Below are 24,272 nucleotides of genomic sequence, written 5' to 3'. Positions count from 1 at the left end.
AGGAAGTCTTAATCATGCCTACTGAAGCAAGTGCAGGGATTGTGCTGACACAGCACAGTACAGTACAGTACGGCACTGGGCTGGGCTGGGCTGGGCTGGGCTGGGCTGGCACTGGGGCTTTAAGCAGCCCCTTCCTTCCTTCCTTTGAAGGAAGCCTACGAGCCCTCGAACGCACTCGAACGCCCAGGTTCTGTATAGAGGATGACTGCAGGCAAATTGGGACCCTGCTACATTAGGGTGACGTCCCCATCTGCGGCCTTCGAGTGGCAAAATCCTTAGCCTGAGATAGGTAGGCTGCTTTTGAATTTGGCTGAAGACCATTTGTTGGAGGCTGTATCACAGCGCAAGCCGGCGACTTTCTCAGAAGAAAGTAAGCATGGGAGGACATTATTTGCATAGGACAGCCCTCTTCTAAGTCCCATCATTCTGTTGCAGTTGCCATGTAGCGTTACTAGAGGGCAGCATTACGAACATAAGAGCACACCAAGGCTTTTCTTCTGCTTGCTCAGATACCTCTTGTTCATGTTCGTCTTGCAGGGCCTGCAGAGTCGAGGACTGCGATGACTGAGTGAATGAGTAATGAGGTACATGCTGGCCTGTATTTGTGGAGAAAGGGGAATGTTTGGAAGGAAAACAGCCAGACGAAAGTGTCAAAGCATACGTGTTTGCTGAGTGATTGAGTGAGTGTCACCTGGCTCTTTGAATGGACATGTGAGAGAGGAACATGCAGCTCCATTGTCCTCAGATGAGAGAGGAAGCACAGATGAATATTTTCCTCAAATAAAAACAATTACACCACCACGAAGCTGACAAGAGCGATATGCTGCTTTGCAGGTGTAAGGATTTGCCATGTTTGGTGCATAAATATGCATGGTTAGCGAGGTTTTTCTCAGAACGTCAGCAGCGCACCCTTTAGTTTTATCCTTAGGCCAGAAATATCAGGCACTCCTTTGGGATAAGAGGCCAAGAAATCCTTTGGGAAGCTTGCTCCAGTCATCTGAAGGAAAGAAATACACTGGGGAAAAGTTACAGAGGGAGCCAGGCTGCACAACATTTGGTCATGGTTCGATAGAAATCTTTAGCAAGGACTTTTGACCACCCCTCGCTGTGGGACCTGGATGCCCATACCTCTTGTTCATGTTCGTCTTGCAGGGCCTGCAGAGTCGAGGACTGCGATGACTGAGTGAATGAGTAATGAGGTACATGCTGGCCTGTATTTGTGGTGAAAGGGGAATGTTTGGAAGGAAAACAGCCAGACGAAAGTGTCAAAGCATACGTGTTTGCTGAGTGATTGAGTGAGTGTCACCTGGCTCTTTGAATGGACATGTGAGAGAGGAACATGCAGCTCCATTGTCCTCAGATGAGAGAGGAAGCACAGATGAATATTTTCCTCAAATAAAAACAATTACACCACCACGAAGCTGACAAGAGCGATATGCTGCTTTGCAGGTGTAAGGATTTTTTTATTTTTTTTTTATTTTTTTTTTTTGAAACCGTTTATTGCAATCTCAAATAGTTACAGGTATGGGCCTACAACCATCTGGCCGGCTGCTAGAGTGGCAGAAGCGTATGACATACATACAGAAAAATCTCTTGGTGGTGCAAAAAGGGTAAATCAGGAGATGTCAGCAGTGCAGGCCACATAACTCCAAGCCCACAATACGGTTTCCTTTTATTAAAACACAACAACACAAAAAACCACACCCGCAAGGCAACCCGCAATCCCAAGTGACAGCACGCGCTCCTTAAGTGGGGGACCCCAACCAATCGCCAAACTCTGAAGAGGGGAATGAGAGCAGATCAGGGACTGGGGAACCACGTGCCCATGGCTGGGGGAGGGGGTCGGCTAGGGGGACGGAGCTGGTGAGGCAGCCGGCAGCAGTGGCGGCTCGCAGATGTCCCCGCGATAGGCGTTCCAGGGGCCCCAGATTTGCACCCACGCCCCAGGCTTACCCCTCGCAACATACACCACCTTTTCACGAAACATACACCAATCCATGTGTTCTTTCCAGGCCGACACCGCCGGGGGCCTCTGGGATCCCCACAATTGAGCAATGTCACGCTTAGCTATCATGTATCCCAGAGTCACCCACCGCGTCTGCGGAACCGAGTAGTCGGTTGGCTCCCACACATTCAGCAAGCATCTCCTCGCTTCAGGCAACAGCGCGACACGCGTAACCACTCGCAGGACCTCGTGCACCCCACGCCAGAATCGCTCCACCTTTGGGCATTCCCACAGAATATGCAGGAAAGTTGCCAAAGCACCACAGCCACGCTTACACAGTCCATCCTCAGCAAAGCCCATACGTAAAAGCCTTGGCCCCGTCACGTAAACCCGGTGGAGGATCTTAAGCTGGACGAAGCGAAGGCGAGCCGGGATGGCCACCTCCTTCGGAGAGGCCACCGCGGAAATCCAGTCCTCGTCATCCAATTCCAGCCCATCGGCAACCCAGGCCTCGCGGAGGCCAGTCAGCAGGCCCGATCGGTCGTTGATCAGTTTTTTATATATAAGGGAGATCGTGCTGTCTGGGACATGGCCATCCAGCACTCTGTCCTCTAGGGGGGAAGACTCCGGAATGGACGCGACATCCGGGAAGACGGAGCCCAGCGCGTGGCGGACTTGTAAGTACCGAAAGTACTCACTGCCTTGCAACTGAAACTCCGTCTGCAGCGTCTCGAAAGTTTTGAATCCCCCCCTCATCCAGAGATCTCCCACGGTGCTGATACCGATCGTGTCCCACTTCTCGAAGCCCTTCGAGGTCCACAGGGAGCCCAACCTCGCAGACGCATAGAGCGGTGACGCCCGGGTCAAACGGTCCTTCCACCCCATAGCTGCGTTAGCCGCGTGCCATACACGCACCATGACACGCGTCGGTCCCGTCAGGCGAGGGTCCGGCGCGCCAGAATAGAGCGCTCGATTGTAGTCGCCACCGGGCAGGAGCATCTTGTCCATTTCAAATGCCGGGTTCAGGGCGGGCCCGTAAAGGCCATGATTAATCGCAGCTAGCTGGGTGGCCCAGTAATACCGTTTAATATCCGGGAGGGCGACCCCCCCATCGTACCACGGAAGCGTCAATTTAGCCAAGGCAATACGTGGCCTCCCATCCCAGAACAGGCGACGCTGCAAACTCTCCACCTCTCGGAAGTAACGCGCCGGGACCAAGTCCATAGTGTTCTGGAGAGCGTACAGAAAGCGCGGCAACGACATCATCTTAAACAAGGCTGCTCGGCCGAGCGGCGAAAGCGGCAGACGCCGCCAACGCACCACGTCCTCCCTCAAGCGTTGGAGGGGGGGTAGCAAATTCCGCTCGTAGCGGGCCTCCGGGTCCAGAGTAATATATATACCCAGGTACCGAAACCCCTGGGAAGCGATCTGGATCGGACAGTCCCGTGGTAGGACCGGAGCCTCCCCGGCAAGCACATATACACAGGATTTCCCCCAGTTGATGACGAGGCCTGAGTTGCGACCGAATGAGCGCAAAACATCAACTAGGACGATCAGTGATTTACGCGGGGAGGCGAGATATAGAAGGATATCATCAGCGTAGAGAGACACACGGTCCTCATGCTCGGGGGTCCAGCGGAGACCACGGATGGAGGGGTGCCACCGCAGCCACTCCGCCAGGGGCTCCAGGGCCAGTGCAAACAGGAGAGGCGACAGGGGGCAACCCTGTCGCGTGCCCCGTCCCAGTGCGAATGGAGCCGAGACTCGTCCATTCACCACCACCTGCGCCAGTGGGCCGGAATACAACAACTTGACCCAGCCAATGAAGCCCGGTCCGAAGCCAAACTTCGCCAGCATCGCCCAGATGTATGGCCACTCGAGCGTTTCAAACGCCATGGTGGCGTCCAAGGACGCCAAGATGGCCGGCTCCCGCACGAACGGGACACGCGCGAGCACCCCGTGCAAGCGTCGCAGATTAAGGGCCGTGCTACGATGGGGTATGAAGCCGGACTGGTCTTGGTGGACCAAATCGCCCACCACGCCGACCAGCCGGTTGGCCAGCACCTTGGCGAGGATTTTGGGCTCCGCGTTCAAGAGCGAGATGGGCCTATAGGATGTGACCCGCTCACGGGGTCTCCCCTCCTTGTGGATTACCACGATCGTGGCCAGACGCTGGTCCGGCGGAAGGGAACCCCGCGAGCGGGCCGCCAGGAACATCGCGCGCAGGTGGGGCGCCAGTACATCCGGTCGCAGCTTATACAGCTCGATAGGGATGCCATTGGGGCCCATGGCCTTGCCAGATGCGACCGAGCGGATAGCAAGGGCAATTTCGTCCGAGGTGGGAGGAGCGTCCAGCGAATCCCTGTCCTCCACCGAAAGGGAGGGCAGCGCGATGTCCCGAAGCAGGGCATGGGAATCCTCCTCCGAGCAGGGAGAAACCGGGGAATACACCTCGCGGAAATAATCCGCGAAGCAGGAGACAATGGCGTCCGGCTCGGTGACACACACACCATCCATCCTCTCGATCAACGGAACCACACGACTCGCTCTCTCCTTTTTGTCCAACCACGCAATCAATTTACCAGCCTTATCACCCACATCATACAGTCGCCCCTGTTGCTCCCTACTGAGGCCCCTGGCCGCCTCCGTGACGAGGGCCCTATAGGCCGCCTGCTTGAGGTGTAGAACATGCAATGTGGCATCCGGCACCCCGCTCCCCAGGTCACCCTCTAGTTCAGTAATTTCGGCCTCCACCCGGGTTACCTCCTCCCGCTCGCGCCTCCGGGCATGGGAGATAAGGGAGAGGGCCTCCCCCCTGAGAACTATCTTAAAAGCCTCCCAAAGGGAGATAGCCGAAGGAACAGACCCCACATTCTCCTCAAAGTACCGCTGCAAGGATTTGATCAATTCTGCTCGAATAGTGGGGTCGCGCAGGTACCAGGCATTGATTGGGGCTACCCTGCCCTCCCCCCTCGGGAAGACATCAAAGTGCAACAGTAATGGGGAGTGATCTGAAATACCCCGCGCCAAATGGCGCACCTCTCCCACTCTCCCAGCATAGGCCGCAGGGACAAGGACATAATCAAGCCGCGAGAGGCTACCATGGGCACCCGAGTGGAAGGTGTATTGCAGCTGCGCGGGATGCTTTAGTCGCCAGCAATCCACCAATCCTAGTGTATCTAAAAGGCCGGACAGCCACGCCTGTGCCCGGGGGAGGTCCCTGGGGGGATGACGATCCATAGACCCAGAAGCCACCGCATTGAAGTCTCCCCCGACTACCAGAAGCCCACCCGGGAGGTCAAGGAGGAGGCGCCCCAGGTCCGCAAACGTGGTAGATTGCAACCCCGGCAGAACGTACACTGATACAAAAACGACCACTTTGCCCTCCATTCTACCCACCAAGACAGTGTAACGTCCCCTCTCATCATGGCGCACCTCATCAATCTCCAATGGGAGCGAGTTCTTAATCATGATGCCCACCCCCCGCGAGCCCGAGGTGAAGCCCGAATGGGCCGCCAAGCGATAGCCTCGCCGATTCATGGCATGAAAGGAATTACCTATAAGGTGTGTCTCCTGCAGGAAGACCACATCTGGTGAAATCCGTTTCAGATACTGCAGGACCACACCACGCTTAATCCTATCCCCCAGTCCGTTAACGTTCCATGATAACACAGTCAAATCCCTACCCCCCATCATACATGGAAGCCATCAGTCGTCCCCCAAAGAGCATCTCAAAAACAACAATACAGTAAAGGGTTCGCCTTGCGGTGCAAACAAACAACACTCCACCCCCGCCCACCCATCCCAACAGAACTCCCCCCTCCCTGCACCCCTGCATGAGCCCAGACAGCCCCCCCAAAGTGCAGTGTGCCTGTCGCCCCATAGATGAAAAACTAACTAGTCCCCCAGAGGAGGAGGGAAAGCCCCCAATGGACCCCGCACGACCTCCATGGGAGAGGAACATACACGGTCAGTGAATGGTAACAGGAATGTTGTCCAGAGCAAGGCCTACTATTCACCCCTCAGTTCTGATCCGGCGAGCCCTCCCCGCCAACCGCACCCCCCCCCACCCCCCCGGCCCCGATCCCCAGGTAGAGTATCCAACCAGTCCCCAGCCGCCTCGGGACGGTCAAAAAAGTGCGTGCGACCATCCACCTCCACCCTCAGCTTAGCTGGAAAAAGCATTGAGTACTTAAGGTTCAGGTCCCGTAGGCGACGTTTAACTCCGAGAAAACTCAGTCTCTGCTTTTGGACTGTCGGAGTAAAGTCAGGGTAAAAATTCACGTCCATATTATCGAGCTTGACCGGTCCCTGTAGCCTGGAAGTCTGCAGGATAGCGTCTCTGTCCCGAAAGTTAAAAATCCGGGCAATAAGAGGCCGCGGCGGGGCTCCGGCCTTAGGTCTTCCTCCGGGGACCCTGTGAGCACGTTCCACCGCAAAAAGTTTACTCAGCCCCCGGGGCTGGAGACGGGTGAGGATCAGGTCTTCCACAAACAAATCTGCCGCCTCCTCCTCGCGTCCCTCCGGCACCCCGACAATGCGAACGTTGTTCCTCCGGGCCCGACCCTCGGCGTCCTCCAATCGACGGTCCATCAGGGCGCTCGCCTGGCCAAGCCGGTGCACCTCCTTTTGAAGGGCCGCCACGTCTGTAGTGAGACTCGAGGTGGTGTGGGCCAGGGAATCGACCCGGTCATTTGTTTTAGACAAGTCGGCTCTCACCAGGCCCACATCCACCAGGGCCGAGTCTATCTTCTGCGCCAGAGTATCAAAGCGCTGGTCCACCGAGGCCTTCATCTCGGCAATGGCGCCCATGACGTCCCGGAGGGTCAGATCCGCGGGCTGAGCAGACGCCTCAGCCGGGCCCGCGGGGGATGTACGCTGTGCCTCTGGGGATCCCTTCTGGAGGGTGTAGCGGTCCATACTGTTTGACTGAAGTGCCGGGCCACGGCGGGTCGATTTCACCTTTGCCCGGTCGCCATCTTGCTTTGTGGACATGTCGCACTCCCAAAGTCATGCCAATCTCCTCAAAAGGGCCGAAAAACCAGTTCACGGGTTCCGGGGGGGGGTGACCACTGGACCGCAGGACAACTCACAGCCGGCGGGACAGCCGGGCACCGGGACAAGGCCACCCCACCGCACCCTGCTCCGCAACCCTACCTCGCTTGAGGGCAAGGAGGGCGCAAAAGCGAAAGTGAAAGCGCGGGGTACGCGAGTCGCCCAGCCCTGCCCGCCGCTGTTGTTCGCTTCGTCCCCGGATCGCCCCACAACTCCAAACCGGGGGGCCGGCGCGGAGAAGGCCGCAATCTTCGAGCGGTGCTCCCACCAGTGTCCGGGGTCCGATTCGAAAACGGAAAACGGGTGCCGCCTCAGCTCGGGTACACAGACACAGTCCCCTCGTCAAAGAAAGGATATAATCAGGATTAATTCAGGAGGTCGCGGAGGTCCTCGGGAGCTTCGCACCTACGCGGCCATCTTGGTTGCGCGCTAGGCTCCTCCTCCAGGTGTAAGGATTTGCCATGTTTGGTGCATAAATATGCATGGTTAGCGAGGTTTTTCTCAGAACGTCAGCAGCGCACCCTTTAGTATTATCCTTAGGCCAGAAATATCAGGCACTCCTTTGGGGTAAGAGGCCAAGAAATCCTTTGGGAAGCTTGCTCCAGTCATCTGAAGGATAGAAATACACTGGGGAAAAGTTCCAGAGGGAGCCAGGCTGCACAACATTTAGTCATGGTTCGATAGAAATCTTTAGCAAGGACTTTTGACCACCCCTCGCTGTGGGACCTGGATGCCCATACCTCTTGTTCATGTTCGTCGTGCAGGGCCTGCAGAGTCGAGGACTGCGATGACTGAGTGAATGAGTAATGAGGTACATGCTGGCCTGTATTTGTGGTGAAAGGGGAATGTTTGGAAGGAAAACAGCCAGACGAAAGTGTCAAAGCATACGTGTTTGCTGAGTGATTGAGTGAGTGTCACCTGGCTCTTTGAATGGACATGTGAGAGAAAAACATGCAGCTCCATTGTCCTCAGATGAGAGAGGAAGCACAGATGAATATTTTCCTCAAATAAAAACACTTACACCACCACGAAGCTGACAAGAGCGATATGCTGCTTTGCAGGTGTAAGGATTTGCCATGTTTGGTGCATAAATATGCATGGTTAGCGAGGTTTTTCTCAGAACGTCAGCAGCGCACCCTTTAGTATTATCCTTAGGCCAGAAATATCAGGCACTCCTTTGGGGTATGAGGCCAAGAAATCCTTTGGGAAGCTTGCTCCAGTCATCTGAAGGATAGAAAAACACTGGGGAAAAGTTACAGAGGGAGCCAGGCTGCACAACATTTGGTCATGGTTCGATAGAAATCTTTAGCAAGGACTTTTGACCACCCCTCGCTGTGGGACCTGGATGCCCATACCTCTGTGGCTCTGACACCTTTTTTGACCTCTGGATAGCACCGTCTCATTACCCCTCAAACATTCCCTCTGAGTACCCCAGCTTTGGTAGTGCACCAACACGTTTCAATCCCTTGAGTGACTACAGACACCCTTCCTATGTGCTCTCCATTTACATTCCGTCAGTAACCCAGGTGCTTCTGTCACTGTTCAGTCTCAAGTGGCCGGTTGGATGCACATTGCTCGGATGTACAGGCACTTACCACTCTGTACAGCCCTCTCAGCACACACAGACCACACTTCTTTAAATCATAAATACATGTTCTGACTAACAGTAATGCTGTGCCTTCCCTCTGTAGATCATACCCAACGTAAGAAGGACAAATAAATTGAAGAGCGTACCAAACTCTCAACAGACACTGCCAGAACATGTGCTGCTGCCTATTTGCATGCCATGATTATTCTCTATGACCCATCCAACTACTTTCCACATGTACCCTTTCCCTGCCTCATTCATCTGCTCAAATGCCCCTATTTATTTAACAAATGTTAGTGCTCTCAGATATCATAGCGGGAATCTCTATACCATCTCTTGCCAATAGAAATATCCCAAGGGTCCCTATAACATGCCGCACGGAGGGAAGGGGAGGCAGAAAAATCTTGGTGAGCACCACCTGCAAAAATTCCACGACATGCTCCTTGTTGTACCTTTCAATACAATAACTGCAGTTGGATTGTATGGTGCCCCCCCTTGGGGTTGGTAATGGAACTGTCACATACTTGTTTGCCCCAAATCCCCCCTGTTGCCCCTATCCTTTCGGGGTGCATCCCATAAAGGAGGAGGGGAGCAATAAAAAGTAAGGGTAGCCTCCCAAAAATTGCCCAGAAGTCATGTCATTCTGTGCACCCCATCGCCCTTCATAATGCACTCCCAACCCCCTTTTAAAAGTGCTCCCCCAAATTTGACAGCACCCCCCCAAAATCAGAGAGAGTAGGGGGGTGCAGTAAAAAACACATTTTGGGGCTCCTCACTATATGTCATTAATCTCTAACCCCCACCCACTACATCTGTTCCCCTTCTTTTACCTGTCACTGACCCCACCCCTTGCACTAGCCACACCCATGTTACCAACCACTCTGCAACTCACCTGTCACTGACCCCGCCCCTTGCACTAGCCACACCCATTTAACTTACCAACCACTCTGCAATTCACCTGTCACTGACCCCGCCCCTTGCACTAGCCACACCCATTTAACTTACCAACCACTCTGCAATTCACCTGTCACTGACCCCGCCCCTTGCACTAGCCACACCCATTTAACTTACCAACCACTCTGCAATTCAACTGTCACTGACCCCGCCCCTTGCACTAGCCACACCCATGCACTAGAAACACCCATTTAACTTACCAACCACTCTGCAATTCACCTGTCACTGACCCCGCCCTTTGCACTAGCCACACCCATGTTACTTACCAACCACTCCGCAATTCACCTGTCACTGACCCCGCCCTTTGCACTAGCCACCCATTTAACTTACCAACCACTCTGCAATTCACCTGTCACTGATCCCCCGCCCCTTGCACTAGCCACACCCATGTTACTTACCAACCACTCTGCAATTCACCTGTCACTGACCCCGACCCTTGCACTAGCCACACCCATGTTACTTACCAACCACTCTGCAACTCACCTGTCACTGACCCCGCCCTTTGCACTAGCCACACCCATTTAACTTACCAACCACTCTGCAACTCACCTGTCACTGACCCCGCCCTTTGCACTAGCCACACCCATTTAACTTACAACCACTCTGCAATTCACCTGTCACTGATCCCCCGCCCCTTGCACTAGCCACACCCATGTTACTTACCAACCACTCTGCAACTCACCTGTCACTGACCCCGCCCTTTGCACTAGCCACACCCATTTAACTTACCAACCACTCTGCAACTCACCTGTCACTGACCCCGCCCTTTGCACTAGCCACCCATTTAACTTACCAACCACTCTGCAATTCACCTGTCACTGATCCCCCGCCCCTTGCACTAGCCACACCCATGTTACTTACCAACCACTCTGCAACTCACCTGTCACTGACCCCGCTCCTTGCACTAGCCACACCCATGTTACTTACCAACCACTCTGCAACTCACCTGTCACTGACCCCGCCCTTTGCACTAGCCACACCCATTTAACTTACCAACCACTCACCAATTCACCTGTCACTGATCCCCCGCCCCTTGCACTAGCCACACCCAAGTTACTTACCAACCACTCTGCAATTCACCTGTCACTGACCCCGACCCTTACACTAGCCACACCCAAGTTACTTACCAACCACTCTGCAATTCACCATCTGGCAGGCATGACTCCACTCTCACACCACACTTACTTACCAATTGGCCACATAGACCCATCTGGAACTTACCTCTGCTGCACCACAGTCACCTCGTGCCGATCCCGGGACTTGAACCCTGGTCACCTGGATGGAAGGCAGGAACTTACCCCCTGGACCACACTGGTTTCCATGTCAGTACCCTATCAAATCATCCCCATAACATGGTCTTCCGTTTCATGTGCAATGGAAGCCACAAGCACTGACACCAGGTGCTGTATGTTGGTCATAGATACTACTGCAGTGGTTCAGACCACCAAGGAGCTGTAGCTCAACGGTAAGTCTCGTGCCTCTGGTGTCAGAGGTTCTCCCAAGACCAGGGTTCAAGTCCTGCCAATGCGGTCTAAGGGACATGAGAGGGTACATATTCAATCTGTGGTTTAATTTTCATTTGCTAATTTTTTATTCACTTGGAAAAACAGAGGAGAAAAGTGCCACTCTTTTGGCACGTGCGCCCAAAAATTATACATCTTTTCCTGAGGAGTCTGACCTTCCACAAACCTCCCTTTTTCTCAAGTAGGTGCAATAGGGACAATGCCTTATCTTCCCTTATAAATGTGTTTATTCTTAGTCCTTTAAATTCGGCGTACTTTAGAGCACAAATGTTGCCTCAGGTGTATATATGAGCACAAGAATGCAAGGAGGGTGTTATACTGATAGTAAAATAGGTTGGATGGTGGTGATTTTTCGTTTTGGTGAGAGCCGATCCCTCCAATCAGGTCTTTGATGCATGTGATGTTGGCTAGGATAAAGGTGAAGTAGGAGCTCTGGCTAATGAAATGAAGGGGAGATTTTGAGGCAAGTGAAACTCCCTTTATTAGGTGCAATAGGAAGCTAGAAAAATTGTTTTTCTCAAGAGGCAGAGAAGAGCAGTTAGACCTTTGCTTCAGGAAGTCTTAATCATGCCTACTGAAGCAAGTGCAGGGATTGTGCTGACACAGCACAGTACAGTACGGCACTGGGCTGGGCTGGGCTGGGCTGGGCTGGGCTGGCACTGGGGCTTTAAGCAGCCCCTTCCTTCCTTCCTTTGAAGGAAGCCTACGAGCCCTCGAACGCACTCGAACGCCCAGGTTCTGTATAGAGGATGACTGCAGGCAAATTGGGACCCTGCTACATTAGGGTGACGTCCCCATCTGCGGCCTTCGAGTGGCAAAATCCTTAGCCTGAGATAGGTAGGCTGCTTTTGAATTTGGCTGAAGACCATTTGTTGGAGGCTGTATCACAGCGCAAGCCGGCGACTTTCTCAGAAGAAAGTAAGCATGGGAGGACATTATTTGCATAGGACAGCCCTCTTCTAAGTCCCATCATTCTGTTGCAGTTGCCATGTAGCGTTACTAGAGGGCAGCATTACGAACATAAGAGCACACCAAGGCTTTTCTTCTGCTTGCTCAGATACCTCTTGTTCATGTTCGTCTTGCAGGGCCTGCAGAGTCGAGGACTGCGATGACTGAGTGAATGAGTAATGAGGTACATGCTGGCCTGTATTTGTGGAGAAAGGGGAATGTTTGGAAGGAAAACAGCCAGACGAAAGTGTCAAAGCATACGTGTTTGCTGAGTGATTGAGTGAGTGTCACCTGGCTCTTTGAATGGACATGTGAGAGAGGAACATGCAGCTCCATTGTCCTCAGATGAGAGAGGAAGCACAGATGAATATTTTCCTCAAATAAAAACAATTACACCACCACGAAGCTGACAAGAGCGATATGCTGCTTTGCAGGTGTAAGGATTTGCCATGTTTGGTGCATAAATATGCATGGTTAGCGAGGTTTTTCTCAGAACGTCAGCAGCGCACCCTTTAGTTTTATCCTTAGGCCAGAAATATCAGGCACTCCTTTGGGATAAGAGGCCAAGAAATCCTTTGGGAAGCTTGCTCCAGTCATCTGAAGGAAAGAAATACACTGGGGAAAAGTTACAGAGGGAGCCAGGCTGCACAACATTTGGTCATGGTTCGATAGAAATCTTTAGCAAGGACTTTTGACCACCCCTCGCTGTGGGACCTGGATGCCCATACCTCTTGTTCATGTTCGTCTTGCAGGGCCTGCAGAGTCGAGGACTGCGATGACTGAGTGAATGAGTAATGAGGTACATGCTGGCCTGTATTTGTGGTGAAAGGGGAATGTTTGGAAGGAAAACAGCCAGACGAAAGTGTCAAAGCATACGTGTTTGCTGAGTGATTGAGTGAGTGTCACCTGGCTCTTTGAATGGACATGTGAGAGAGGAACATGCAGCTCCATTGTCCTCAGATGAGAGAGGAAGCACAGATGAATATTTTCCTCAAATAAAAACAATTACACCACCACGAAGCTGACAAGAGCGATATGCTGCTTTGCAGGTGTAAGGATTTTTTTTTTTTTTTTTTTTTTTTTTTTTTGAAACCGTTTATTGCAATCTCAAATAGTTACAGGTATGGGCCTACAACCATCTGGCCGGCTGCTAGAGTGGCAGAAGCGTATGACATACATACAGAAAAATCTCTTGGTGGGGCAAAAAGGGTAAATCAGGAGATGTCAGCAGTGCAGGCCACATAACTCCAAGCCCACAATACGGTTTCCTTTTATTAAAACACAACAACACAAAAAACCACACCCGCAAGGCAACCCGCAATCCCAAGTGACAGCACGCGCTCCTTAAGTGGGGGACCCCAACCAATCGCCAAACTCTGAAGAGGGGAATGAGAGCAGATCAGGGACTGGGGAACCACGTGCCCATGGCTGGGGGAGGGGGTCGGCTAGGGGGACGGAGCTGGTGAGGCAGCCGGCAGCAGTGGCGGCTCGCAGATGTCCCCGCGATAGGCGTTCCAGGGGCCCCAGATTTGCACCCACGCCCCAGGCTTACCCCTCGCAACATACACCACCTTTTCACGAAACATACACCAATCCATGTGTTCTTTCCAGGCCGACACCGCCGGGGGCCTCTGGGATCCCCACAATTGAGCAATGTCACGCTTAGCTATCATGTATCCCAGAGTCACCCACCGCGTCTGCGGAACCGAGTAGTCGGTTGGCTCCCACACATTCAGCAAGCATCTCCTCGCTTCAGGCAACAGCGCGACACGCGTAACCACTCGCAGGACCTCGTGCACACCACGCCAGAATCGCTCCACCTTTGGGCATTCCCACAGAATATGCAGGAAAGTTGCCAAAGCACCACAGCCACGCTTACACAGTCCATCCTCAGCAAAGCCCATACGTAAAAGCCTTGGCCCCGTCACGTAAACCCGGTGGAGGATCTTAAGCTGGACGAAGCGAAGGCGAGCCGGGATGGCCACCTCCTTCGGAGAGGCCACCGCGGAAATCCAGTCCTCGTCATCCAATTCCAGCCCATCGGCAACCCAGGCCTCGCGGAGGCCAGTCAGCAGGCCCGATCGGTCGTTGATCAGTTTTTTATATATAAGGGAGATCGTGCTGTCTGGGACATGGCCATCCAGCACTCTGTCCTCTAGGGGGGAAGACTCCGGAATGGACGCGACATCCGGGAAGACGGAGCCCAGCGCGTGGCGGACTTGTAAGTACCGAAAGTACTCACTGCCTTGCAACTGAAACTCCGTCTGCAGCGTCTCGAAAGTTTTGAATCCCCCCCTCATCCAGAGATCTCCCACGGTGCTGATACCGATCGTGTCCCACTTCTCGAAGCCCTTCGAGGTCCACAGGGAGCCCAACCTCGCAGACGCATAGAGCGGTGACGCCCGGGTCAAACGGTCCTTCCACCCCATAGCTGCGTTAGCCGCGTGCCATACACGCACCATGACACGCGTCGGTCCCGTCAGGCGAGGGTCCGGCGCGCCAGAATAGAGCGCTCGATTGTAGTCGCCACCGGGCAGGAGCATCTTGTCCATTTCAAATGCCGGGTTCAGGGCGGGCCCGTAAAGGCCATGATTAATCGCAGCTAGCTGGGTGGCCCAGTAATACCGTTTAATATCCGGGAGGGCGACCCCCCCATCGTACCACGGAAGCGTCAATTTAGCCAAGGCAATACGTGGCCTCCCATCCCAGAACAGGCGACGCTGCAAACTCTCCACCTCTCGGAAGTAACGCGCCGGGACCAAGTCCATAGTGTTCTGGAGAGCGTACAGAAAGCGCGGCAACGACATCATCTTAAACAAGGCTGCTCGGCCGAGCGGCGAAAGCGGCAGACGCCGCCAACGCACCACGTCCTCCCTCAAGCGTTGGAGGGGGGGTAGCAAATTCCGCTCGTAGCGGGCCTCCGGGTCCAGAGTAATATATATACCCAGGTACCGAAACCCCTGGGAAGCGATCTGGATCGGACAGTCCCGTGGTAGGACCGGAGCCTCCCCGGCAAGCACATATACACAGGATTTCCCCCAGTTGATGACGAGGCCTGAGTTGCGACCGAATGAGCGCAAAACATCAACTAGGACGATCAGTGATTTACGCGGGGAGGCGAGATATAGAAGGATATCATCAGCGTAGAGAGACACACGGTCCTCATGCTCGGGGGTCCAGCGGAGACCACGGATGGAGGGGTGCCACCGCAGCCACTCCGCCAGGGGCTCCAGGGCCAGTGCAAACAGGAGAGGCGACAGGGGGCAACCCTGTCGCGTGCCCCGTCCCAGTGCGAATGGAGCCGAGACTCGTCCATTCACCACCACCTGCGCCAGTGGGCCGGAATACAACAACTTGACCCAGCCGATGAAGCCCGGTCCGAAGCCAAACTTCGCCAGCATCGCCCAGATGTATGGCCACTCGAGCGTATCAAACGCCATGGTGGCGTCCAAGGACGCCAAGATGGCCGGCTCCCGCACGAACGGGACACGCGCGAGCACCCCGTGCAAGCGTCGCAGATTAAGGGCCGTGCTACGATGGGGTATGAAGCCGGACTGGTCTTGGTGGACCAAATCGCCCACCACGCCGACCAGCCGGTTGGCCAGCACCTTGGCGAGGATTTTGGGCTCCGCGTTCAAGAGCGAGATGGGCCTATAGGATGTGACCCGCTCACTGGGTCTCCCCTCCTTGTGGATTACCACGATCGTGGCCAGACGCTGGTCCGGCGGAAGGGAACCCCGCGAGCGGGCCGCCAGGAACATCGCGCGCAGGTGGGGCGCCAGTACATCCGGTCGCAGCTTATACAGCTCGATAGGGATGCCATTGGGGCCCATGGCCTTGCCAGATGCGACCGAGCGGATAGCAAGGGCAATTTCGTCCGAGGTGGGAGGAGCGTCCAGCGAATCCCTGTCCTCCACCGAAAGGGAGGGCAGCGCGATGTCCCGAAGCAGGGCATGGGAATCCTCCTCCGAGCAGGGAGAAACCGGGGAATACACCTCGCGGAAATAATCCGCGAAGCAGGAGACAATGGCGTCCGGCTCGGTGACACACACACCATCCATCCTCTCGATCAACGGAACCACACGACTCGCTCTCTCCTTTTTGTCCAACCACGCAATCAATTTACCAGCCTTATCACCCACATCATACAGTCGCCCCTGTTGCTCCCTACTGAGGCCCCTGGCCGCCTCCGTGACGAGGGCCCTATAGGCCGCCTGCTTGAGGTGTAGAACATGCAATGTGGCATCCGGCACCCCGCTCCCCAGGTCACCCTCTAGTTCAGTAATTTCGGCCTCCACCCGGGTTACCTCCTCCCGCTCGCGCCTCCGGGCATGGGAGATAAGGGAGAGGGCCTCCCCCCTGAGAACTATCTTAAAAGCCTCCCAAAGGGAGATAGCCGAAGGAACAGACCCCACATTCTCCTCAAAGTACCGCTGCAAGGATTTGATCAATTCTGCTCGAATAGTGGGGTCGCGCAGGTACCAGGCATTGATTGGGGCTACCCTGCCCTCCCCCCTCGGGAAGACATCAAAGTGCAACAGTAATGGGGAGTGATCTGAAATACCCCGCGCCAAATGGCGCACCTCTCCCACTCTCCCAGCATAGGCCGCAGGGACAAGTACATAATCAAGCCGCGAGAGGCTACCATGGGCACCCGAGTGGAAGGTGTATTGCAGCTGCGCGGGATGCTTTAGTCGCCAGCAATCCACCAATCCTAGTGTATCTAAAAGGCCGGACAGCCACGCCTGTGCCCGGGGGAGGTCCCTGGGGGGATGACGATCCATAGACCCAGAAGCCACCGCATTGAAGTCTCCCCCGACTACCAGAAGCCCACCCGGGAGGTCAAGGAGGAGGCGCCCCAGGTCCGCAAACGTGGTAGATTGCAACCCCGGCAGAACGTACACTGATACAAAAACGACCACTTTGCCCTCCATTCTACCCACCAAGACAGTGTAACGTCCCCTCTCATCATGGCGCACCTCATCAATCTCCAATGGGAGCGAGTTCTTAATCATGATGCCCACCCCCCGCGAGCCCGAGGTGAAGCCCGAATGGGCCGCCAAGCGATAGCCTCGCCGATTCATGGCATGAAAGGAATTACCTATAAGGTGTGTCTCCTGCAGGAAGACCACATCTGGTGAAATCCGTTTCAGATACTGCAGGACCACACCACGCTTAATCCTATCCCCCAGTCCGTTAACGTTCCATGATAACACAGTCAAATCCCTACCCCCCATCATACATGGAAGCCATCAGTCGTCCCCCAAAGAGCATCTCAAAAACAACAATACAGTAAAGGGTTCGCCTTGCGGTGCAAACAAACAACACTCCACCCCCGCCCACCCATCCCAACAGAACTCCCCCCTCCCTGCACCCCTGCATGAGCCCAGACAGCCCCCCCAAAGTGCAGTGTGCCTGTCGCCCCATAGATGAAAAACTAACTAGTCCCCCAGAGGAGGAGGGAAAGCCCCCAATGGACCCCGCACGACCTCCATGGGAGGGGAACATACACGGTCAGTGAATGGTAACAGGAATGTTGTCCAGAGCAAGGCCTACTATTCACCCCTCAGTTCTGATCCGGCGAGCCCTCCCCACCAACCGCACCCCCCCCCCACCCCCCCGGCCCCGATCCCCAGGTAGAGTATCCAACCAGTCCCCAGCCGCCTCGGGACGGTCAAAAAAGTGCGTGCGACCATCCACCTCCACCCTCAGCTTAGCTGGAAAAAGCATTGAGTACTTAAGGTTCAGGTCCCGTAGGCGACGTTTAACTCCGAGAAAACTCAGTCTCTGCTTTTGGACTGTCGGAGTAAAGTCAGGGTAGAAATTCACGTCCATATTATCGAGCTTGACCGGTCCCTGTAGCCTGGAAGTCTGCAGGATAGCGTCTCTGTCCCGAAAGTTAAAAATCCGGGCAATAAGAGGCCGCGGCGGGGCTCCGGCCTTAGGTCTTCCTCCGGGGACCCTGTGAGCACGTTCCACCGCAAAAAGTTTACTCAGCCCCCGGGGCTGGAGACGGGTGAGGATCAGGTCTTCCACAAACAAATCTGCCGCCTCCTCCTCGCGTCCCTCCGGCACCCCGACAATGCGAACGTTGTTCCTCCGGGCCCGACCCTCGGCGTCCTCCAATCGACGGTCCATCAGGGCGCTCGCCTGGCCAAGCCGGTGCACCTCCTTTTGAAGGGCCGCCACGTCTGTAGTGAGACTCGAGGTGGTGTGGGCCAGGGAATCGACCCGGTCATTTGTTTTAGACAAGTCGGCTCTCACCAGGCCCACATCCACCAGGGCCGAGTCTATCTTCTGCGCCAGAGTATCAAAGCGCTGGTCCACCGAGGCCTTCATCTCGGCAATGGCGCCCATGACGTCCCGGAGGGTCAGATCCGCGGGCTGAGCAGACGCCTCAGCCGGGCCCGCGGGGGATGTACGCTGTGCCTCTGGGGATCCCTTCTGGAGGGTGTAGCGGTCCATACTGTTTGACTGAAGTGCCGGGCCACGGCGGGTCGATTTCACCTTTGCCCGGTCGCCATCTTGCTTTGTGGACATGTCGCACTCCCAAAGTCGTGCCAATCTCCTCAAAAGGGCCGAAAAACCAGTTCACGGGTTCCGGGGGGGGGTGACCACTGGACCGCAGGACAACTCACAGCCGGCGGGACAGCCGGGCACCGGGACAAGGCCACCCCACCGCACCCCGCTCCGCAACCCTACCTCGCTTGAGGGCAAGGAGGGCGCAAAAGCGAAAGTGAAAGCGCGGGGTACGCGAGTCGCCCAGCCCTGCCCGCCGCTGTTGTTCGCTTCGTCCCCGGATCGCCCCACAACTCCAAACCGGGGGGCCGGCGCGGAGAAGGCCGCAATCTTCGAGCGGTGCTCCCACCAGTGTCCGGGGTCCGATTCGAAAACGGAAAACGGGTGCCGCCTCAGCTCGGGTACACAGACACAGTCCCCTCGTCAAAGAAAGGATATAATCAGGATTAATTCAGGAGGTCGCGGAGGTCCTCGGGAGCTTCGCACCTACGCGGCCATCTTGGTTGCGCGCTAGGCTCCTCCTCCAGGTGTAAGGATTTGCCATGTTTGGTGCATAAATATGCATGGTTAGCGAGGTTTTTCTCAGAACGTCAGCAGCGCACCCTTTAGTATTATCCTTAGGCCAGAAATATCAGGCACTCCTTTGGGGTAAGAGGCCAAGAAATCCTTTGGGAAGCTTGCTCCAGTCATCTGAAGGATAGAAATACACTGGGGAAAAGTTCCAGAGGGAGCCAGGCTGCACAACATTTAGTCATGGTTCGATAGAAATCTTTAGCAAGGACTTTTGACCACCCCTCGCTGTGGGACCTGGATGCCCATACCTCTTGTTCATGTTCGTCGTGCAGGGCCTGCAGAGTCGAGGACTGCGATGACTGAGTGAATGAGTAATGAGGTACATGCTGGCCTGTATTTGTGGTGAAAGGGGAATGTTTGGAAGGAAAACAGCCAGACGAAAGTGTCAAAGCATACGTGTTTGCTGAGTGATTGAGTGAGTGTCACCTGGCTCTTTGAATGGACATGTGAGAGAAAAACATGCAGCTCCATTGTCCTCAGATGAGAGAGGAAGCACAGATGAATATTTTCCTCAAATAAAAACACTTACACCACCACGAAGCTGACAAGAGCGATATGCTGCTTTGCAGGTGTAAGGATTTGCCATGTTTGGTGCATAAATATGCATGGTTAGCGAGGTTTTTCTCAGAACGTCAGCAGCGCACCCTTTAGTATTATCCTTAGGCCAGAAATATCAGGCACTCCTTTGGGGTATGAGGCCAAGAAATCCTTTGGGAAGCTTGCTCCAGTCATCTGAAGGATAGAAAAACACTGGGGAAAAGTTACAGAGGGAGCCAGGCTGCACAACATTTGGTCATGGTTCGATAGAAATCTTTAGCAAGGACTTTTGACCACCCCTCGCTGTGGGACCTGGATGCCCATACCTCTGTGGCTCTGACACCTTTTTTGACCTCTGGATAGCACCGTCTCATTACCCCTCAAACATTCCCTCTGAGTACCCCAGCTTTGGTAGTGCACCAACACGTTTCAATCCCTTGAGTGACTACAGACACCCTTCCTATGTGCTCTCCATTTACATTCCGTCAGTAACCCAGGTGCTTCTGTCACTGTTCAGTCTCAAGTGGCCGGTTGGATGCACATTGCTCGGATGTACAGGCACTTACCACTCTGTACAGCCCTCTCAGCACACACAGACCACACTTCTTTAAATCATAAATACATGTTCTGACTAACAGTAATGCTGTGCCTTCCCTCTGTAGATCATACCCAACGTAAGAAGGACAAATAAATTGAAGAGCGTACCAAACTCTCAACAGACACTGCCAGAACATGTGCTGCTGCCTATTTGCATGCCATGATTATTCTCTATGACCCATCCAACTACTTTCCACATGTACCCTTTCCCTGCCTCATTCATCTGCTCAAATGCCCCTATTTATTTAACAAATGTTAGTGCTCTCAGATATCATAGCGGGAATCTCTATACCATCTCTTGCCAATAGAAATATCCCAAGGGTCCCTATAACATGCCGCACGGAGGGAAGGGGAGGCAGAAAAATCTTGGTGAGCACCACCTGCAAAAATTCCACGACATGCTCCTTGTTGTACCTTTCAATACAATAACTGCAGTTGGATTGTATGGTGCCCCCCCTTGGGGTTGGTAATGGAACTGTCACATACTTGTTTGCCCCAAATCCCCCCTGTTGCCCCTATCCTTTCGGGGTGCATCCCATAAAGGAGGAGGGGAGCAATAAAAAGTAAGGGTAGCCTCCCAAAAATTGCCCAGAAGTCATGTCATTCTGTGCACCCCATCGCCCTTCATAATGCACTCCCAACCCCCTTTTAAAAGTGCTCCCCCAAATTTGACAGCACCCCCCCAAAATCAGAGAGAGTAGGGGGGTGCAGTAAAAAACACATTTTGGGGCTCCTCACTATATGTCATTAATCTCTAACCCCCACCCACTACATCTGTTCCCCTTCTTTTACCTGTCACTGACCCCACCCCTTGCACTAGCCACACCCATGTTACCAACCACTCTGCAACTCACCTGTCACTGACCCCGCCCCTTGCACTAGCCACACCCATTTAACTTACCAACCACTCTGCAATTCACCTGTCACTGACCCCGCCCCTTGCACTAGCCACACCCATTTAACTTACCAACCACTCTGCAATTCACCTGTCACTGACCCCGCCCCTTGCACTAGCCACACCCATTTAACTTACCAACCACTCTGCAATTCAACTGTCACTGACCCCGCCCCTTGCACTAGCCACACCCATGCACTAGCCACACCCATTTAACTTACCAACCACTCTGCAACTCACCTGTCACTGACCCCGCCCTTTGCACTAGCCACACCCATTTAACTTACCAACCACTCTGCAACTCACCTGTCACTGACCCCGCCCTTTGCACTAGCCACACCCATTTAACTTACAACCACTCTGCAATTCACCTGTCACTGATCCCCCGCCCCTTGCACTAGCCACACCCATGTTACTTACCAACCACTCTGCAACTCACCTGTCACTGACCCCGCCCTTTGCACTAGCCACACCCATTTAACTTACCAACCACTCTGCAACTCACCTGTCACTGACCCCGCCCTTTGCACTAGCCACCCATTTAACTTACCAACCACTCTGCAATTCACCTGTCACTGATCCCCCGCCCCTTGCACTAGCCACACCCATGTTACTTACCAACCACTCTGCAACTCACCTGTCACTGACCCCGCTCCTTGCACTAGCCACACCCATGTTACTTACCAACCACTCTGCAACTCACCTGTCACTGACCCCGCCCTTTGCACTAGCCACACCCATTTAACTTACCAACCACTCACCAATTCACCTGTCACTGATCCCCCGCCCCTTGCACTAGCCACACCCAAGTTACTTACCAACCACTCTGCAATTCACCTGTCACTGACCCCGACCCTTACACTAGCCACACCCAAGTTACTTACCAACCACTCTGCAATTCACCATCTGGCAGGCATGACTCCACTCTCACACCACACTTACTTACCAATTGGCCACATAGACCCATCTGGAACTTACCTCTGCTGCACCACAGTCACCTCGTGCCGATCCCGGGACTTGAACCCTGGTCACCTGGATGGAAGGCAGGAACTTACCCCCTGGACCACACTGGTTTCCATGTCAGTACCCTATCAAATCATCCCCATAACATGGTCTTCCGTTTCATGTGCAATGGAAGCCACAAGCACTGACACCAGGTGCTGTATGTTGGTCATAGATACTACTGCAGTGGTTCAGACCACCAAGGAGCTGTAGCTCAACGGTAAGTCTCGTGCCTCTGGTGTCAGAGGTTCTCCCAAGACCAGGGTTCAAGTCCTGCCAATGCGGTCTAAGGGACATGAGAGGGTACATTTTCAATCTGTGGTTTAATTTTCATTTGCTAATTTTTTATTCACTTGGAAAAACAGAGGAGAAAAGTGCCACTCTTTTGGCACGTGCGCCCAAAAATTATACATCTTTTCCTGAGGAGTCTGACCTTCCACAAACCTCCCTTTTTCTCAAGTAGGTGCAATAGGGACAATGCCTTATCTTCCCTTATAAATGTGTTTATTCTTAGTCCTTTAAATTCGGCGTACTTTAGAGCACAAATGTTGCCTCAGGTGTATATATGAGCACAAGAATGCAAGGAGGGTGTTATACTGATAGTAAAATAGGTTGGATGGTGGTGATTTTTCGTTTTGGTGAGAGCCGATCCCTCCAATCAGGTCTTTGATGCATGTGATGTTGGCTAGGATAAAGGTGAAGTAGGAGCTCTGGCTAATGAAATGAAGGGGAGATTTTGAGGCAAGTGAAACTCCCTTTATTAGGTGCAATAGGAAGCTAGAAAAATTGTTTTTCTCAAGAGGCAGAGAAGAGCAGTTAGACCTTTGCTTCAGGAAGTCTTAATCATGCCTACTGAAGCAAGTGCAGGGATTGTGCTGACACAGCACAGTACAGTACGGCACTGGGCTGGGCTGGGCTGGGCTGGGCTGGGCTGGCACTGGGGCTTTAAGCAGCCCCTTCCTTCCTTCCTTCCTTTGAAGGAAGCCTACGAGCCCTCGAACGCACTCGAACGCCCAGGTTCTGTATAGAGGATGACTGCAGGCAAATTGGGACCCTGCTACATTAGGGTGACGTCCCCATCTGCGGCCTTCGAGTGGCAAAATCCTTAGCCTGAGATAGGTAGGCTGCTTTTGAATTTGGCTGAAGACCATTTGTTGGAGGCTGTATCACAGCGCAAGCCGGCGACTTTCTCAGAAGAAAGTAAGCATGGGAGGACATTATTTGCATAGGACAGCCCTCTTCTAAGTCCCATCATTCTGTTGCAGTTGCCATGTAGCGTTACTAGAGGGCAGCATTACGAACATAAGAGCACACCAAGGCTTTTCTTCTGCTTGCTCAGATACCTCTTGTTCATGTTCGTCTTGCAGGGCCTGCAGAGTCGAGGACTGCGATGACTGAGTGAATGAGTAATGAGGTACATGCTGGCCTGTATTTGTGGAGAAAGGGGAATGTTTGGAAGGAAAACAGCCAGACGAAAGTGTCAAAGCATACGTGTTTGCTGAGTGATTGAGTGAGTGTCACCTGGCTCTTTGAATGGACATGTGAGAGAGGAACATGCAGCTCCATTGTCCTCAGATGAGAGAGGAAGCACAGATGAATATTTTCCTCAAATAAAAACAATTACACCACCACGAAGCTGACAAGAGCGATATGCTGCTTTGCAGGTGTAAGGATTTGCCATGTTTGGTGCATAAATATGCATGGTTAGCGAGGTTTTTCTCAGAACGTCAGCAGCGCACCCTTTAGTTTTATCCTTAGGCCAGAAATATCAGGCACTCCTTTGGGATAAGAGGCCAAGAAATCCTTTGGGAAGCTTGCTCCAGTCATCTGAAGGAAAGAAATACACTGGGGAAAAGTTACAGAGGGAGCCAGGCTGCACAACATTTGGTCATGGTTCGATAGAAATCTTTAGCAAGGACTTTTGACCACCCCTCGCTGTGGGACCTGGATGCCCATACCTCTTGTTCATGTTCGTCTTGCAGGGCCTGCAGAGTCGAGGACTGCGATGACTGAGTGAATGAGTAATGAGGTACATGCTGGCCTGTATTTGTGGTGAAAGGGGAATGTTTGGAAGGAAAACAGCCAGACGAAAGTGTCAAAGCATACGTGTTTGCTGAGTGATTGAGTGAGTGTCAC

The sequence above is a fragment of the Triturus cristatus genome, chromosome 7 (assembly GCF_964204655.1).
Source record: "Triturus cristatus chromosome 7, aTriCri1.1, whole genome shotgun sequence".
In the NCBI taxonomy this organism is placed as follows: Eukaryota; Metazoa; Chordata; class Amphibia; order Caudata; family Salamandridae; genus Triturus; species Triturus cristatus.
Note: the sequence above shows the minus strand (reverse complement) of the source record.